Raw genomic sequence first — 20,673 nt, forward strand, 5'->3', positions numbered from 1 at the left:
CAGCCTACCTGTGTAACCTATTGTAGGGTACCTGCCTTAGCAGGGGGCTTGGACTCAATGTTCTCTTGAGGTTCCTTCCAACCCCTGCGATTCTGTGATTCTGCAGGGATATCTGACTTCTTCTGAGCCTGTTAATGACAGGACAGTGCTGTCCCTTCTCATTTACACCATAACAACTTCATATCTCTCCAGCAGACGTTTGTGATAACCTCAGTGAAGCACAGCAAACAACAGATCTTGAGACACCGGAGGTGAGATTTTCAAGGACAGTTCTACTATTATATATAGAATGAAATAACCAAAATGTGAAAGTTTTCAGCAGGGTAACGGAAGAGCTTTTGAACAGCTATCTGAAAGTGTTACTCTCAACACTTAACAAAGTACAGGTCTCTTTGGTAAAAATGAGCACCTTGCAGAGAACAGCAGAGCACAAGAAATATCTGAGTGATGGGTACAAACACCCAAAATGAGAGAAGACACACAACTCAATGCAGAACTGGCAGAAACTCTCCATTCAGATCAATCTCTGTATAGCAAAGGTTTCTCCCACTGAAAATTAAATGCACTTTCCTGTCCTGTAGACTTCTCAGAAGCTGCTCACCCAGCGGTCTCAATGTGCAAACAGAGCTGAGAGGCAAAATCCAGAGAAGGAGTAATAATAATAATAATAATGTCAAAGAAAATATTATCAAGTCAATAATTTTATTTTTACTTCAAGCAAAAACAATGCTTCTAACTTATTGCCTGAAATGCTGACAATAACGTTGAATAAAAACAAGAAAAAAACTCACTTCATCATTTTGCCAATGTGGAAATTGGACATTTTGAGATTACTGAAAAAGGGGAATTGCTGCAAAAAAATCCACTGCCTTCTCTTGCACAGAGAGCCAGTTTTGTAATCAGCGTTTTTTAAATTAAAAAACAACCTAATGGCAAAAATTCTCAACAGCTGTACTTAGTATCTTGAGAAATGAGCTGCACAGCAAGTACTTCAATTTATGGAAAGAAAGATGAAGAGGATTAAATTTGCTTCTCTTGCTTCCTAAGCACATATTTCCCCCAACCAACGTCAGTGGAAGTGGAGCTCCCTCCTCTGCCAACACGGGACACAGAGGGCTTGTCCCCAGCACTGGCCTTGCAAACCCAACAATGAAAGGGACGTTTACTTTTTTTTGGTTCCCATTCCCACAAACCACGCGCCAATCACCCAGGTGCAATCCCGTTTTCAACACGGTTACAATGAGCTGGGAAACACGTGCAGCAAGCAGTTGCTCTCCCCACATTCCCAGGATTTAAGAGCAGGGGCTGCCATCACTGGTGCTAAAGCTCTGCTGCTGGGGCTGTAACTCCAGCTGAGTGCACACACCAGATCAGCCAAGGCAGTCCCAGCGTTTGACAAGTCCACGTGTTCTGTATTTTCCAGGGCACAGAACAAACCAGCTCTTATTGCAAATCTTAGGGACTCACCTTTTTTTTTTTTTTTGCAGCAGAAGATGGAGACTGAGATATCCCTTGGCTGCATTTGTGATCCCTTTCAAGAAGGCATCAGAGCACCCACCCTGTCTTTAATTCACGTCCATGTCGCCCTTGGGCATCTATGGGCTACATCTAAGGGAGCCACAGAACAATTAAGGAAAGGAAAGTTTATTTACCCATGGGCTACAGAGCAACTTGTACCTGCACAGGAAAGCTTCAAGATTACAGTGAGAACAAACGAAATCATTACTCTAATAAAATGGGATGTATCTCATTTCATATCTCGTATCTTCAGTTCAAGCCAGAGGGAAAGGTCTTCAGGAGACACCGAGTGCTTCAGCATCAGAACTGTGAGTGAGCCCTCAGGCTGGACCCCTGGAAATACCAATACTATACAAATTCGCACTGCAGCTATTTTGTAGCTGCAGGGTGCAATAGGGAGTGCAAGCACTGGACAGGCCACACTAGAAATGGTTCTGAGCCTCCCTGCACCTTCCAGATGGCTTTGGCTCACAGCAGACCAAAGGACAGCCCTGGCCCAGCCTCCAGCTGCTCATGCTGAGGGCATAGAAGAGCAGCAAGCAGATACACTTCACAGCTTCAAAGCAGGATTTCATCTTCTGGCAATCTCCAAAGTTAGGTATGCAACATCTCAGATGGCAATGGGCACGTCTGCGCCCTTTCCAACTGACAGCAGTATTCTCCTGCATTCCCATCTCACTCCGTGGCTCCGTCTTTCAAGATGAATTAACCCTCTGAATGCAAGATTAATTTCCCAATGCAAAGTCCACACCTACAGATCGTCAAAGTGATAACGAAGAGCAACACGTCTGCCAGAGAGAAGGAGCTGCATGGCAACGTCTGACGGATCGCTGGGAACATCTCCGGGTATTCGCTCCATTGCCTCCATCCTGCAGGCACACGTACAGAGGAAAGACAGCTGATATATGGTTACCCACGGAATGTGTATTAACATGTTCAGGTTTACAAAAATATGCAGGCTAAGCTTTTTCTTTCTTTCTTTCTTTCTTTTTTTTTGTTAAGAAGATATTTTCCACCAACAAAACCGATTTTTAAGTACGGAACAGTCATTTGCCAGGTTTTCAAAGCCATCTGTTTTCAAAGCTTACCTTCCTTGTTGTTTACCACAGGCTGTCTATCTGTTTTAACAACCTCCACTGGGATTTCACATACCTCATTATGCAAAATCACTGCTTATGCATTCACTCCAGCACTTGTCTAACTAATCTGCACTCATAACACCTTCCGTCGAAGATGCAGCATCCCTCTTCAGAGCCTGCAGATCAAAAACAATAGTAGCTGGTGTCATAGCAAGACAAAACATAGCCTCCTGTGTATTACTGTTGTGATACAGGCCTAATCCGAGACTGCTTGGAGCTGCTAAAATATAATAAAAAAAAATACCCTATCACAAGAGATTTTGCATCGTATGCAAGATAAAAAGCATCTATTTTTAATGCTGAGACTTCTGCTTTTCTTCGTCAAGAGGATTCTGAGCGTTTTGGTCTCTCGGGCTCATCCCTGGCAATGTGATGAGCATCCTGCGCCTCCTCCAAAGCTCCTCGTGATCTCCCATCAGGTTCATCCCATGCACCAGGCACAGCCCTACCATCTGATGGAGCTGCTAGGCCTCCCAAACCGCTCTGCCCTGTTGTGTCCAGGCTGCTTGGGGATCCTTTAACAGGACGTCACTGATACAATCCATCACATTAAGAGCTTGCTGGGGGATGCTTTAATTCACAGGTTATTAACACAGTAGACCATAATGGCTGGTCCCATTATGGCTGTGTCACAGAGCATCCTCGGGTAGCTGAAAAAAAAACAGAGGAAGAGAGAAAATAAATCCTTTATTGGCATATAAGATCCACTGTGCTCTTCAAATAATCGCAAGAATCAAAATTTATGAAGATTATTTTCATATCATTCATGAATTACTTCATCTTCCTGGAAAATATTGCTACCATCTCTATTTGTCTGTATATTCTAATGTCTGAGAGCTAAACATAAAACCCGTTACTCTTAGATCTTTAAAATCTTACAGCTGCAACGACACTGCTATAGTGAGATTTAGCACAAACTCCAAAAGACAAAGTGACTTTAAATTATGTTTATTTTACGTGAGGGAGCAAAGGGAACTCCTTTTGAGCAAAGCACAAGGGGCTGAAGCAAGAGAAAAAATAAGTGAAATGTCATGGTTATTATTTCAGAGAAAAAAAAAACAGAAAACATTGGTTCTGTAAGAGGCTTTTCATCTCTGAAACTGAAGGCATTTTTATATCGCTATCCCATTTCACACATGAGAAAACAGAGATTAGACATAAGGGGAGGGAGAGGGGGGGAAGGACCTTTCCAAAATACAGCCCTCGTCATGGATGCACCTGTACCAAGCTGCAGCAGCACAGGGGCATGGGGAGAAGCCCTGCTGGCAGCAAACAGGGGCTGCAAACAGACACAGCAGCTCTCCGGAGCGTGGGACAGGCTGGGATTCTACCTAGGGCCGCATCCTGCAGGGCCCAGGCAGCACTGCCACAAATCTGCCAGGACCTCCCATCAGCCTCGCTCCTTCTGAATCCAAAACAGTGAGGAGTGGAGTGAGTGCTCATGGCACGAGGCTGCAGGAGAGAATTACCTGCAACGCCCACACTCGTATCTTGTGCCGTGACAGAAACAAACCCCGAATCAGCACACATATTTCACTGAGTCTGTGTTTTCCTTTGACACAAAGTGGAAATCGTCCTACGCATTCTCTGTTGCAAAACATCCTGTGGTTAAATATGCTGTTATTTAGAACACTAAACACCTGGCCCGCCGTGTACACCTAGGGAACATAGCAGGGCCATTGCTGTGACTGAACAGCAGCATGCCCTAACATCAGGAGACCACAGGTAAGGAATGGGATTATGCCAGTGTAGGAACTGGATAAATGGGGAATAAAGAGCAGGGTTTGCACAAAGTTGTCTAAATGATTTATATAAATGCCAGCGACCAACAGGATTAGATTAACTTTCACCTTCAGTGAATGCTGGTTTCTTTGGAACCAAACCCTCTGCTTCTAGAGCCTGCTGCAAATAGCAGCCTCGCTAGCCAAGATGCATCGCAATTACAACACTTAAGAATAGTGGTTGGGTGGCCCGAGGGCAAAACCCCATTAGTTTAGATTACAGGTCAGATAGCTAGCACAGACATGTTGGATGTTTGGTTTTAAACTAACACGCTCTCATCAGAAACAGTTCCATTCTTCGCTGCACAGCTGGTTTTCAAAACAGCACAGAGCAGAGAAACCATATTAGCACTGTTCTTAAATACCCCTTTCTAGCTCACTCGTGATGTAATTTAGAAAGCTGCTATAACAGGGATCAGAACTGCATTAAACACAAGGGAAGTCAAGCTGTGAGAGACAAACATATAAAACAAACACTCTACTAAAAAAACAAAAATGAAGTATTTGGTGTAGGGAGCCTGAGCTCAGCGCTGCCAGCTGCTCCCTGGGGCTGCTGATGGAACAGCAGCTGCTGCAGTGCCAGCCTGGATGCACTGCCCCTGTTGCTCACCTTCACATCGGGACAGATTCTGCTTCATTAACACTTGAAAATTAGCATGACTTTTATTTCGTCACCGCTTTTCTGAGAGTTTAAATTCTTGAGGATGAGGACCACTTCCTCCCACCTCCCAGGTCTGCACAGCGTGGGGCTGGGAGGACGGCTCTTGGCTACTGCTGAGATCATCAGAGGAGACAGACAGCTTAGAAAATACTGCTGGTGTGCAAGTGCGGAGAGTACGCAAGAGGTACTTCATATAAACTCATAAATGGAAGGATAGTTCTCTGCAGCTTTTAACCATTTCCAAGCAGGGCAATCTTCAGTATACTAATTTTAAAATCTTCATTAACTAATCTAATGGTAAAGGTGAAGCTAGAAAGTGCAGTTACTGAGCAGACGCCAAGAGTTTGGATCACAGATGAGCTTTAGGTCCAAGTCTGACAGCAACTGTTGGGTAGAAACTAGATAAAACATTGCTCCTCTGTGGTTTTACCTTTGGGGTTCTTTTGACTCCCAGGACCACAAGGTCTAATACCATCAGCCTCATAGTCCCCCTCTCTACAGCCCTGAACTCAGCCAGAAGAGCTCCCATCACCGTTTCCATTAATTGATGAGTTCATGCAGATGAGCCATCAGCACTAGCAGGAAGCATTGGTGGCTCACTGGACAAACCTTGCAGCAAAGGGGTGCCACACATTTGATGCGCTTATTTTTAGGACCAATAAACACCGTGCTTTCCTAACAGCCCTGTAGAGTCTGCTGGTGCCAGAAATCTGGCAACAAAACTCAACCTGTGACGTGCTCCTATTTAAATCTTGACATTGTTGATTAGACAGATGTGGGTTTAGATAAATGTTTTTGCCCCAGTTGACTTCTGGAATTGAGTGGTTTGACACTGCTAGCATCACTGATTGGTTTATTGTGTAGTTCAAATCTGGGTTTTGCAGCAAAGCTGCAGAGAATTTAATTGAGTCCTTTTAAAGCTTAACTCTCAGCTACAACATCAATATTAGAAGAGGAAACGTCGTTTCTAATTTAACTTAATTTTTAAAGAACATTTTTATGTAACCCTAGGTATGTAATATCATTTTCTTTTAATCGAAAAACACCTCTTTTAAGTGGTAAAGTAGGCTAATATGAAAGCTGATATTCAGTTAACCAATAATTTCAAAGTAAACAGATCCTTTCTGCATAAATAGAGGCCATCAGTCAGCTTTGGTCTAATCCCTCTGAACTCAAAAAATATTAACCCAGAAAGGAAGTAACTAGAAAACGTGTTACACAGATTTGAATAGGGGTCTTTGTATAAGCAAAGAGCAAGACAGTTGCTGTCATCATGAACCACGCTACTGGTACATGGTGTTCTTTTGATTTCAGAGACTCTAGGCATATTTATGATTAAAATAAAAAAAATAACAGCCAACATTCTACCCTGGGATTGGAAGCTCTGTGCTGGCTGACTTCAATTAAAATATTTAAGCTTGGGTATTAAATCATGCTAGCAGCTCAAGCTCAGATTCCTTGCTTCTAAGGTCCCATGCGGATATGTAATGCACCGTGATAAAGAACAGGAGAGCAACATCAGAACATATGTGATTTAAAAGGCACGTTGCAACCATTTTAAAACCAATTATCTCTTCTCAAAATACGAAAGAAGGGAGAAAACCACTCACTCTAAATCTTAACTGGACTCCATCCAGAGCCATTAATCCAGGAATTCAAAACATAAATGCTGTCCTTTTTTTAAATCCTAAACTTCTTGTAAAGTTTGATTTCTCCTTGCTGCATCCTTTGAGCTAAGATGGGATCAGATCCTTAAAACAGATATTTCATGAATGTAACATGAAGTGATTTCACATCAAGTCTTGATGAAAAATTCAGACTAACGTTTTCTATGCATTAAGAAGACGGAGAATTACTGTCTTTCTCAGATCCAATTTTCTCTCCTTTATTAACAATCACCTTTAAATAAGGTAACCATAGCAATGCTTTTCAACCTCGAAGTCTTTTGTTCCATTCACTTCAAGACCAAGTCACAACAACGTTTTCATCAACAACTCTTATGACAAACAATTTCAATACTAAAACACTATTTTAAGGTACGTTATGAGAGAGAGCTTTAACTTTAAAACAAACAGAAGGCACGTACTTACCTCAACTTTAGACATGATTCAAACTCTTCTGAACATCTTTTCAGTCTTCTGACATAAAGCTGTTCCTCCCCTACAGGCGACATGCTGTTTAGTCACGTGAACAACCACGCAAACATCTAACTTATCACTGAATTGTAAATTCATAGAATCATTAAGCTTGAAAAGACTGATAAAATCTCCAAGTCCAACTGTGAAACCACCCCCACCATGCCCACTGACCACATCCCTTAGTGCAACATCTACCCTTTCCTTAAATACCTTAAATACTTCAATAGGAAATGTTTCCCAGTATCCAACCTGAACCTCCCCTGCTACAAAGCCATCACCTCCCACCCTATTGCTGTTACCTGGGAGAAGAGGCTGACCCCTACCTTGCCACAACCTGCTATCAGGGAGTTGTAGAGTGAAATTAAACCACTGTCTTTGTGAACTGCTCATGAACATGTATCATCTTGTGATTAAACACACACAGACCAGGACCTGAAAATCATATAAAATACTAGTTGTGCCCAGGAAAAATGTTAAAGTGCAACAATTTCCAGCATTCATGTTGGAAAGATGGACTCACTGAATGTTTCAGTACACTTCTCTCCTGAAATTACCAACACCATGGCATTATTATTCAGATCTGATCTTCCTCTACAAAGGTTGTTTGCTGGCCTCTACAAGATCACTATCAAGTTATACTGTCGTCCTTCAGACCAGTCACTTCCTTTGGCCACAGGATTTTTCCATACACTTAGAGGCCTCCTCTCTAATCAGATTACTCATCACAGTAATCTAAAATCCACTACAGCAGTAGGCTTGTAAAGGCTTTTTACAGGTTTTGGATCAAACTCCTACACTGGCAGCAAAACCCCTATGACATATCTGACAGTCTGGACAAAATTTTCTTGTCGTTCTTCCAAATGAAGAGACATCCAATGGCTCTTTCTAAAGGGATTTGTTTCTCTCTCATCCAAGTAAGATGCTTACTACTGTGTAGGCTTCACAAAATATTTTGCTAAGGCAACTTGTTCTTGCCAGTTGAGACCTCAGTGTTTAATCATAATACAGAATCATCTACAATACATATGGGCTGCTACTACATTTCGTAATTGCATGCAAAACAGAGAACTTGGCAAGTGCAACATTTGTATTTATTTTGCCTTTTCCCTGCAAGGTCCCTGCTTCCCTCCTACATGTCACATTTTTACCTCCAAGCAAGAGTGCTAAGTACATTTACTACTGGCAATTCCCCAGGATTGTTTTGTTGTTGTTGTTGTTTGGTTGTTTTTTTTTTTAATAAATTGGATTTTGTGCCGTTGTAGCCTATTTCTCTCATCTCCCTCCCTCTGGCAATAACAGCAAGTGGAAAGCCGGGACACCAAAGCCGGTTTCCTGCGGCAAAGCTCAGTGCCAGCCATTGTTCTAGCAGCACGTACCTGCTCAACAGCACTTGCATTCCGTGCCTCTGAATGTTTTCCATCCCTCCAGGGTGACAGCTTTGAACAACAACCCTCTCACCATACTCAAACCCCCAAAAGCTTTCCGCTACTGCTGCAGTAATTTAATCAACAGCTCAGAGGTACAACCCTCAGCAAAGGACAGCATCTACGTACCAGTCTCCCCAGTGCGAAGCAGCTTCCCACCATCTCTCTCTTCTACCTTCTGTTGAAAAATCTGGAGGATCTTGCTTGTGCAGTGGTGATGCTTCACCTCTCTGACCGGTCAAAATCAGGTTCCCTCTAAAGAATGGTAAGAAGGAAAGGAAAGTAAAACAAGCAGACTGGGGAACTTAGCTCTGCCCGATCCCTGCCTCTCTGGAGGAGCTGAATAGCACTGCTCCTTCTGCACCCTGCATGGCTTCTCTAGGCTTCTGTGCAGATGGGAAAATATTCTCCCACTTTAGACTGAAACTTTTCAAAAAAGAAAGCCCAGGCTCCTGCACCAATGTTGTGGATTAAGCCTGGGTTGAAAAGGAAGGGAAACATACAAGCCTTGTGTCGCATCTCTTACCACAAAGAAGTTAAACATGATGTCCGACACAGGACCACAAAAAGAAACTCGGAGTATTTTGCGTCCAAGGAGAAGGATTTGTAAGGTATTTTACTCATGGCTCCTAGCAAAGAAGGCCATGAGAGAAATAGAAGCCTGCACATACAGCCCACCCCTGGGCAGAGACCTCAGACCGTCTCATTAAGGTACTGCTAAAGCACAGCATCTCCTTCACCTGCAACCTGGGGCATTTCAATCAATGCTGGACTGAAAATGCTTTATTATTCTCATGTTTCAAATTATTTTGTGAATTTTTCTCCAGCCTATCTAAATGGCTAGCAGGGAAAAAACGTGCTTCTTTATGTAGTAACAGATATGGCTGTTCATATATTTTAAGAGGAGAGCAACCAAAGCATTAATTAAGACTAAACTTCAAACATTTTACTCATCCTCATGTGTAGGTACACTTCGATGCTAATTACCTGTCTTACCTATTGATAAGTTCCTGTTGTTGTGTCTTTCTTCTTCCCTAAGCAGATTACCCAAATGTTTCCAGAGATTAAAAAATGATATAAATCACGTACCACACGTGGTGGTTAATAGTTCAGTGAGAGCTAAATTCACATGAGCATATCTAGGTCAACATTTTGACTTCCCAGTTAAGTTCACCTTAATTAGTGTGGAACAAACCGCACGTCCAACACTACAGGGATTTAAAACGATAGAGAACCGTGTTGTGCCAAGTTGATTTAAGTATATTTTATTTACTTTTGAAAATGAGTATTTTAGTCTATTTAACACCAGGGGGGGTAATGCAGTTTTTAATTAATTTACTGTTTCAGCTTTTTTAATGTCAAGAAAACAAATGGAGCAATATAAAAACAACAGCAAAATGGCTAACATGGGGGTCTGTAATGCAACCATAAAAGGAGCCTTTTCAAAGCACTTGCAAAGTTCCAGCCACATGATTCCCATTAACTATAATGAGCACTGGACAGATAAATTCACACATGTTGCTTTGAAGATTTATACTAAATTGGCTTCATCTTTGTTAGCACTAAAGAAATAATGATACTCCACAATATGAAAGAGAAATCTTTCAATTTGCCCCCTGCAATTTTCTTCATTATCCACAGAATTCTCCAGTAGTGGGTCAGAATACAGATTCATAATCTTTCCAATTTTACAGACAGTTAAAAATATTAGCTATAGCAGAACGGTCAATCTCTGCAGAATACAGTGCTAAAATGCTCCTTTTTTAAAAAAAAAAAAAAAAAAAAAAACATGGGCCTAGCTAGTTGTGCTCTGAAGTCATATCAAAGGCCTGAACAAGCAGAACAGCACAGGGAGAAAGCTGCTGCCATAGAAGCCAATCCATAATACCTTGCCAAATCTTTAATTGCTAAGCATGTACATTTGGCTTGATCTTGTGCTGCTTTGAAGTAAAGATATTAGCATCAATTAATCCCAAACTGACCTCAAGTTATGGGCTTTGGGGAAAAAAAAAAAAAGGAAACAGAAAATAGTATGCCAAGAATGGGAGCTGCTGGGATTGAGCGCTCATGGCAGAAGCGAACTGGCCCCTGCAAATACAACCTCCACTCCTCCTTCCTACCATTTTCACCCCAAAGATTTCAATACTCTTCAGTTATTCACTTCATAGTTACAGGGTTTATGGAGAGGATGCATCACTGTTAATACCCAGGTATCCATGCAAAGAAATCCATGTACTCATGTGACCAAGAGTGGGAAAGAAAGCCCCAATCCCCCAACAATATTTGTGACAATGTGGGTCAAAAATGAAAGCTGCAACAATGTGCAAATTTTACATCGTTCCAAGGAGACAAGCAAATAAACCCCCTAAACACTATAATGAAACTATTCTTGAATACCTCTTGCTTCTGCTGCTGCTATAGCTGAAACTACTGGCCCCATCCCTCTGCATTGGTCAGTGGCTTCAGGGAATCTCAGGTGCTCTTTTTTTCTCGGGATGACACCTTCAAGAGAAAAAGGCTTTGAATGTTAAAACCAGCAGTAAAACTGACTATGCATGAAGCTTCACAGTGTACTTTGACCTCTGAAATGTGAAAGGCTCACTCCTTGCTTACCAGCTGCAATCACCTCCGTTCTCACGCCTAGAGCTATGGTAGGCAGGAGCAAGAAAAATTGCTTACTTAAGCTTTTTGCTTTCATTCTCCTTAGTTGGACATTTTTTTTTTTGTCTTCTCATGTGATGACATTTTTGTGCTATTCCTTCTGATACATCAAGAGTAAATGCTACCGAATCAGACTCATATTTCATAGTTTCCGCTGAATCAAAAGACTACTGAACTACTTCGAGTTATCTCTATGTCAGCACATTCCCCCGAGGGCAATATTGTCTTTTTCCCTTGTCAGTTAATTTGTTCATTGCGGCACAAGTTTATTGAAAGCACTCTGAGTCTTAATTAGTGCTCTTCAGTTGCTCTTTCCCATAGCTGTTTTGTCTCAGTTTCAAATGCCGTGGAGCAGAATTAACAACAAATTTCATTATAGTAGCAGCTTAAACATGAAGTATTATGGATATCTGTAGTAACATACTTGTATCTAACTTCAAGCCCTACAATTTAAATATTTACATCTGAAAAAAAAAAAAATCATCCTTCAATTGCACATGCATAGATGACAAAAAAAAACTTCTGCTGAGACTCAGGGAAAAAATAGAGAGTTTATGATCTTTGGAAGAAGGGATGGACAACTTCGGGGAAATACAAGGATGTTGCTAGGATATGTAGAAAGAGAATCTGAAAGGCAAAAGCCCAGCTAGAACTTAATCTGGCCACCACTGTAAACGTTAAAAAAAATGTTTTTACAAATACCTTAACAACAAAAGGAGGGCCAAGGAGAATCTCCATCCTTTATTGGCTGCACCAGGGAACATTGCCTCCGAGGATGAGGAAAAGGCTGAGGTACTCAGTGCCTTCTATGCATCTATCTTTAACAGACAGACCAGTTATTACTATTGTACTTCAAGTTAGTCACCCATTGTTTTGTGGGCATTTCAGCCTGACCTCCCCCCAGCCCAATATTTCCCTTAACATCACAAAATGGGGTTGCTTTTCAGCTGGTTTCTTGTACCAGCTTCCAGCTTAACTAATAATTTCCCACACCATTAGCTCTGTAGATAATGCCTTACTGAAATCCAGATTAGATCTGAGAGATTCCAAAATCCCTTCACAGTTCTGAAAACAACTCCAGAAAGACCTTACGGTTCATGTTATTTTGTTTATTTTAATTATGTGCTTTGTTTTACATTAGAAGAAACCGGCCTTCCATGTTTTTTTGCTCTTGCTCTGAGTGAGAGCTCCCTCCTTAACGAATTCAGGGCCTGCAGGTGATGGAGCCCTGACATAAGGTGGAGATAATTCAAGCACTTTTCCCATTAGACAAAAAGTTCTACGTTCTGCTGCTACTGGACAAAAGCTGCAAAGTTGCAATGACAACAACAACAAAAACAAAAACACCAGGTTTTTAGAGGAATAGGGCAATCTTGAAACCCAATGAAGGATCACAGACGGATAGAGCGAAATGACTGTTGCCCAATCTCTGAAGTGCAGGCAGCAAAAAGGCCACTCCTGGATCAGAGAAATTAATGTGACCTCAGAATGCTGGAAAACCTGACCCTGACCATTCCCATCTCCTCACAATGAATTCCTGTCTGCATCCATGGAAGGGGGAATACCAGTTATTTGGAGCTGTGAAAAACACTGGGCTAACTCGCCTGTCTTGACACAGCCAAACAATAATGGAAGAGCAGAGACTTCGCACTGCAGGCTGATCAAAAGTACTGTTGATTTACTCATACTATAGCACAGGCTGACATAGGTGTTTTGTGATGCCCCACACCAGTCTGCATTACACAAAGCAGCAGCACTGCCATATCCATGCTGGCCCAAAGCTATGTGCTGGACATGATTCACACAGATGGGTCCTCAGACAGAGGCTGCGGCACAGGAACTCTCATACCACATAACTCTCATCTCTGCATCCACCTGAGTATGAAATAAAGGTATTATTTCTCCTTCCAAGCTTTGTTTTCGTATGTTGCTTGTATGTGACAGCACCTTGGAACCCAAAACATGGCTAAGGATCCCAACTAAGCCAACACTTATGCAATAAAGATACGTTAAGAATAATTCCAAGCAGTTTTGAAAGCAATGTAAGAGGAATTTATCTTAGCCCAGTAAAAACACATAGCCCTTGAAATGCTTTCAAATAGCTCCACATTTCAGTGTTTTAAAGCAACTGTATGAAACCTAATGCAAACAAAATCAGATAGGAGCTGATATGAAAGCGCCTCTTATTACATCTTCCTTGAGAACAAAAGACATCTCAGTCCCAGAAGAGCGGGTGCCAGCTCAACACCCCTCTTGGGTTTTAGTAAAGGAGTTAGAGACACAGGATTTCAGTTGTGTGGCTTAACACACCAGACAAAATGTTGTTTTAAGGTTCGTGAAGTATTTTGTATGTACAGTTATGCAATTCCCATTAATTTTAATATGGTGCTGAGGCAATACGTAGTTTACCAATCACATCATCATCAAAAAGCTCCTTTCCCCAAGCACAAATTTAGTAAATCATACCTGTAATTTAATTCTTAATCAAGAGGCCCTTGAGTCTGACTCCCGAGGCTCACTTTATGGATTTTGTTATGCATAGTATGAAAATGAAGCAGAAATTCTGCACTTTGATGTGCTCTCAGTTCATGTCCCTATCTTCTGCATTTCCAGCACTAGGAAGATAAAGAAAATAAACTATCTTGTATTCATTTTTCAGTCATTTAAGAAATTAATTTTCAATAGAAAACACTGTCTACAAGAAGGAGACAAATACCATAAATGGTTCCAAGCTGAGCAAGCTCTTTGTTTCTAATGTTCTGCATCCAGAATTGAAAACAGGATTTGGCAATAAATTTTGTCTTTCCATGTAAAACTAGAGATGACAGCTATGTCTGGAAAAGACAGGAGGGGGAAATAAACCACCAAAAAACAACACACAACTGCAATTTGTTAAATGAATAATTACCTGTAAACTTGGATTGGGGTCTGTGAACCATTTCAGCTATTCCAGCTTCTAAAAATGACAATTAATTCACTTAGCCATTGCACAAAATAAGTATTTTTTTCTACTTGATTCAAAGTTATAATGTTTTGAAAAAAGATATAGATACATTTACTTATGTTTCGAGGGCAAGCTGGGAGATCGGTTGAAAATAAACCAGATGACTTGTTTCCTCCCAAGATTTCCTTCAGAAGAGGAGACCTAACAAGTCCTGTTTGATGAAAGGTTGGTACGAAGGAAAAAAATTCAAGTATTACCGCCAAAGCTTCCTGCAAAGTGATACAGCTGGTTGTTCCTACTTCTGATACAGCGATTCAGAAACCAGAATCCTGGTGGTAGTATTCTACTGTAAAGTCTGTATTTTGGTAATAATCTATAAAGTGGAACAATCGGCCTGGTAATGCAACTTGTTTCTATGATCTAAAGACACAGAAGTAAAATTTTAAGTAGTAAACAGGGATGTGTGTCTTGCATGCACAAAATGAGAACAACACATGTGACAGCACAACATTACGAGAACATTTATTATGGCTAAAAAAATGTTCCGCCACAAACCTAGATCAGTGAATTTATGAGCAGAACAAGCTTTGCATAACTAACCATGTGTGAAACCTTCTTAGTTTGATGTTTCCTTAATTTGAAGACAACGCACCAACAGAAATAAAGTAAATAGAAAGGGGCAAGATGTCCTTTTGAATGCATGTTTTATCTGAGCGAGCAACTTATTTTGCATAAGGATTATTCAATAAATAATGAAAGATAAAACATTTTGTTTTCCAAATTGGCGTAGATGTTGGAAATAGCCCCACATAAATAACCTTTCCAAGGGGCAACATGAATAAAAGCCTCATCAGTACTCTAGCTGTGCAGAGTACAAAGTGAACATTATAATACAATCAATAATCCCAAGTTAAAGAGATGAGGGCTACACAGCAAGACTCGGTGGGATATAGATTTCAGGTTACAAATCAACAAAGATGTAATAACTCACCACAGCTGCGGCATATTCCTTGGAGGCCTACTGGCAAGCTCATTCACCACCCAGGGGTATTCTCAGGAGTAGATCAAAACCACTGAGGGATGATTCTTTGCTTGACTGTGCTCCAGATGTGCCACAGGACATAGAGCAGAAAACACAGTCGCCAGAACCCAAGACACGTGGATTCAGACAGGCAAGTGCCATAAATATGGGCATGTAAAGTGAACCTGGGTAATTCCACCACTGCAGCAGTGAGCTCTACCAACCTCACCCAACAATCCTTTTCCTTAGTAAGTGACTTCACTAAAATGAGAGTATACACATGATTCTCCATAAGGGTGCATATAGTGCGCCCATGAGCAATGAATGAAACTGATAGACTTGACCAGGACCTGACACATACATTGCACGTGAAATTCAATCAGCATCTGAAAACAAACTTCATGAAGTACTGCTTGGGCACATTTGATCTCAGGTATTACTGTTGATTCAAGTGATACAGCAATCAAATCTCCTAAAATATTTGCAAAACTTTTAGAAATCTTCCAGAGCTTTACGGGGATTGCAGTTCTTCCTGCAGACACACACAGCTTTTGTATTGAACACTCTAGAGGGCTGGCTGCCTACACAAGGATGAAGAGTCACTACGCCTGCAGATGTGTAAGAACACTCCTGACCAGACATATCTGAGCACAGGGGATACTCAGCAGCCCATCTTTATTTTTATGGCAAGATTTTTATTGCATTTTATCATATGTCAATTCTCTGGAGTCTAGACAGAGCTGGAATCTTGTCTGGTTCATGCAGCTTTGGTCAAATTGTTAACTGAATTTTGCAGGGCAAAACTTTCAACACTGCACACCTGCATGTCTTAATTTCCATTTTCTCCCCAGGCCACATTTTCTGCAGCTGCTGCTGCTGACTCAGAGCCATTTTAGACTCCATTTCTGCAGAGCCCATTCCCTGCAGCTTCGACCAAAGCCTGGGCATGAATCCAAGGACCTCCAATACTTCTCCTCTGCCAGTACCCTTTCATAGATATGGCAAGCCCTTGGAAGACAGCTAGCCACTGTTCATATCTGGTTTGTATCTGGATCACAGACCTCTCGTCTGCTCATCTTTCTCTCCCCGTGACAAGAACAACTGGTGGGCTTCATATAAATTGCATGTTGAGTACAACAGTTAGTGCTTCTACACTAGCAAGCAAGATCTAAGACATGGGATATTCTTAAGCAGTACAAAATGAAGAGCATTACTGGACAGGAAAACAATGCAAAAAATAATGGGAGAGTTGGTCTCATACTACGGCAAGAAGAGAAGACTTCTGCTGCCCAGAAGTTTCATTGTAAACATCCGCTTGTACAGATTTGTGCAGGTCCTCATATTTATGAACTTCACTAAAAGTCAGCGCTACATAAATCACTCACATATGAGACATAATAAAACAGTTTCCAGTATATTTCTTCTGATTTGCAGTCACAGCTCATTTCATAATCTGCATTATAGATTTTTTAAAAGATTATTCTCTTGTGATAGAAGATGCCAGTCACGATATCTGCATTATCCAGACCACCTCAAGCAAGCTGAAACAACCACCACCAGAGCATGGGTGCTTGTGGCCATCCAGAAACTTTCCAACAAAACACATTCCACCAGACAAAACAAATCAAGTTCATCAGAACATTTTAGTTGATTAATTTGGCCAAAATTCTGATGAAAAACAGGCAGCTTTCCATTGGAAAACGACTCATTTCCTCATAGCTCCTCTGCAGTCAACCCAGCAGGCCATGGAAATACAGGGATAAAGAAACCCTGACTCCTAAGCACACAGAATAGCACATTCAGAAGCCAAGTTTGCAAGGCTCCCAGTCAAACTGCCTTGAATTTATGGTAATGCCACTGCTGCTAAAGTCTCCAGTTCCTTAGAAGCCTTCTAGCAGTAAGCAAATCTGACCCCACACCTTCTAAGTACTGCAGGACTTTGGTGCAAGCCTGGATACATTTAGAAGAATCCACATATTTGTAGAAGGAAATTTCAAGACTCCCTTTCTGTGGCAAATTTGGATGCTTCATGTTTTCACACCTTTTGGAACTTACAATTTAAACAGCTGGAAAACAGGACTTACAGTTTCCAACTTATTGGTATTTCGTGTCCGGAATAAAATAAAAAAAATTGGGGCCACACTGATCTAATTCTGTATTTGGAAGGCAACAAGCTATGTTTGCAATAGAAAGTCAGTAGCTGTTGACTTGTTGTGAAATGGCTGAGCACTTACTAGACTGGGAACCAAGTGTTTGGTAGTCTGCTGGTCACTGTGCATCCAGCCTCACATGCACGTGCCTGTTTCTCTGGACTGCAGAACCAGCATGCAAACCTCAGAGCCTCAGCCTCGTCGTAAAGACCACTGCCAAAACACATCTGTTACATGAAGGCTGAAAGTTTTTTCTATACCAAACAAATTAAAATCAAAGGAGGAAAGAATTTTATCATCCTTTCAGATGCTGGAAAAACAGAGCTTTCTTGTTATTCTTGTATTTCACAACAATCCTCCCCAAGTCCTTGGACAGTACCTAAGCTTAAACTGGCACAGATTGCAGTATGTACTCCTACAAATGAGAACATTCCCAGCAAATGATTACACATACTCTGAGAGCAAATTATAACCAGATACAGAAAGGTGGCCTGAACCAACCTTCTTTCACATGTGAATTCATTTCAAACAATTGGCATTTCTGCATGAAAAACAAAGTACATCCAGTCAATCGCTTTCGTTTGGAAAAGGAAAAGATGCACTGAAATTACAAACTTTCAGCCGCTGCAGTTCCACTGAATGGTTTATTTTTTCGTGGAAAATTTAACTGATTGGAATACATCTGTCTCCTATCAAGTCAATATTTTGAAAATATTTATAATTACCAATTTCACACAAGCATAGCAATGCAGTGAGTTCAGCCCTGGACCGTGCCTATCACTGCACAGCACAGACCTCTGGAGAGGTCTCCTACTCTGCCAGGACACAGAGGGAGAGAATCAGTGTGGTGCTCCACCTGGGCAGATGAGCCCTGGTCACTGCACCAACACACTGCTCCAGGATCTGGACTGGCCCTTCTGGATAAGTGTACTGTGCTATACAGCCAGCCCTGTGCTAGTACGGAACAGCTGGATGCAGACAAATGTTTATACCCCAAGTTTACTGATATTCTTGCTCTAAAAGCTGACCTGGAAAGGATGACAAAGAAACAAAACTTGGGAGAAAAAGGTAAATGTACAACTCCAGAATGGACTGACTTCAGTTTATTTAACCACAGAACACCATAAGGAAAGGACTGATCCATGGCCTAGCAAAGGAGCACACATCTGAGCTTGATTCCTAACCTGCACACTGACTTCCCTTCAACATGGTTGTTACCTTCATTTGTGTTAACTCTTCTAATTTCACACATCTTCTTCTAATTCAGACTTGCAAAGTAATCAATATTTATTGAACATTCTCATTTGCCAATATCCTAAATTCCTCTCTGTGCTATCCCCATACAAACACTACACACCTCCCAAACAGATTTTACATAGAACCTTTTCCATTCTCCAGTCTCACACATCTCTGACTTATAAAGACATTAATTTATCAGTGTTTGGGCAATACTCCAACAACAGGGCAACAGAAGCACCAACCCTCAGAAGACCATTCAAAAACAGAATGCACGCAGACCTGCAAGATCTAATCTCATAGCAGGAGTTGTTCAAATGTTTTTTCCAGTTCTGTGGCCCAGATCTGCCAGATGAAAACTATTTCCTACGCAGGAAGTAATTAAAGAAAATGATCAATGCTTATAATCAATTCGATGACACCTTTTTGTCTGTGTTGGTGACATCCTATGGGAAGTTTTTTACCCTGCGTGCTTTCTGATGCAGCACATGGGAGCTGTGGGACAGGATGACAGGGAAATGGAGTCCGAGTGTTTGGGGATGTGTTACGGGCTCCTATCTTTCACCCTCCTGTGTAGCACAGCCTCCCAATTCTGCAACAGAAGATAGATAAAGGCAGAGCCCATGCTTACAGCGTGCTCTGGTTGCAGCTGGATTTGGTGCTCTTAACAGACATCTGAGAAGAAATCATTTCCTTCCTATTTTCTCTGTGCATAGACACACGAGCACTGAATCCCACATCCTTAACTCATGGACTCAAATGCATGGACTAGTGCTTATGAGATTATCAGAATAAATAAATCACGGCTTCCCCATTGATATCAGATCTGAGTACAGCCTCTAATTAGCTAAGAAGGACAAAATAACTGAGCTGGTTGAGTCGATCTGAATACCCTGAGCTCCAGCTGATGAATATAAGCTACTTTTAAAAATTAAAAAGCTATTAGACTATTGAGAATAGTTTTGAACAATAACCTCTGCATGTATTATTTGCATGTTTAACGACCAACTAGTAGAAGCATGAGTGCTGATACAGGCTGCCTGAAAATTCAATAACTGGAGATAATGGTCAATTTCTGCAACGTTATTGTCTAATTAGAGAATTCTACTTTAGCTGAAATCCATTTAAGCGAGCAACGTGCATATATTGTAAGGAAAGTTTAAGAACACCCTACATAGGGCCAGGAATCCTTATTATACGGATAGGCAATTAAAAAAGCCATCTCTGATTTATCACCTCCACCTCTTTATCATATTTTCTTCTCCATCAATGCAAAACAGTGGCAAGAATTGAAGTCAATAATAATTTCTCTCCCCACATTTGTTTTTTTTAACTGTCACAGTAGAAAAAAAAATAGCTACCAAAAACCAGTCTTGGAAGGATGCACAAATAGGCTCACTAAAAAGATGAACAAACTGTATCCCCTCTCTATAAAACCAGTGGAAAAACATGCTGGAAACCTGTACCCAGAAAAGAGGATGCTTTGCTGTGGTTTACGGACAGGTTTAAGGTTAAAATCTCATGGAACCAGCCCTGTGTGTATATGTTTATGTGCAAGAACAAGTGTCCAGAGTTCACAGAGTCATCAAATGAGTTGGGTTGGAAGGGACCTCAAGGATCATCAAGCTCCAACCCCCTGCCACACATGGTGGCACCAAGCTCCACATCTAATACTAGACCAGGCTGCCCAGGGTCCCATCTAAACTGGCCTTGAACACCTCCAGGGATGGGGCATCCACAGCCTCTCTGGGCAGCCTGTTCCAGCACCTCACCACTCTCGTAGTAAAGAACTTCCCCCTGATATCCAACCTAAATCTTCCATCATTCAACTTAAAACCATTTCCCCTTGTCCTGCCATTATCAACCCTTGTAAAGAGTTGACTCCCCTCCTGTTCGTAGGCTCCCTTTAGGTACTGGAAGGCTGCAACGAGATCACCCTGCAGCCTTCTCTTCTCCAGGCTGAACAAGCCCAGCTCCCTCAGCCTGTCTTCGTAGGGGAG

The 20,673-nt window shown here is 41.5% G+C and overlaps 1 long non-coding RNA gene across 8 annotated transcripts; it reads right to left on the minus strand.

Moving 5' to 3' along the window:
* Positions 540 to 20,370, minus strand: LOC110407901. Of its 8 annotated transcripts, XR_002444083.1 has the most exons (8): positions 15,258 to 20,370; positions 14,376 to 14,477; positions 14,231 to 14,278; positions 12,025 to 12,140; positions 11,059 to 11,163; positions 8,791 to 8,916; positions 7,190 to 7,259; positions 1,629 to 3,307 (listed from the first exon to the last, which is right to left on the minus strand). It is a non-coding gene; the product is annotated as an uncharacterized LOC110407901 (long non-coding RNA). The 8 variants fall into 8 exon arrangements; XR_002444084.1 differs by adding an exon at positions 540 to 1,608 and having other exon boundaries at positions 2,274 to 3,307; positions 14,231 to 20,370; XR_002444082.1 differs by having other exon boundaries at positions 14,231 to 14,477.

This window comes from Numida meleagris, chromosome 18 (assembly GCF_002078875.1).
Source record: "Numida meleagris isolate 19003 breed g44 Domestic line chromosome 18, NumMel1.0, whole genome shotgun sequence".
In the NCBI taxonomy this organism is placed as follows: Eukaryota; Metazoa; Chordata; class Aves; order Galliformes; family Numididae; genus Numida; species Numida meleagris.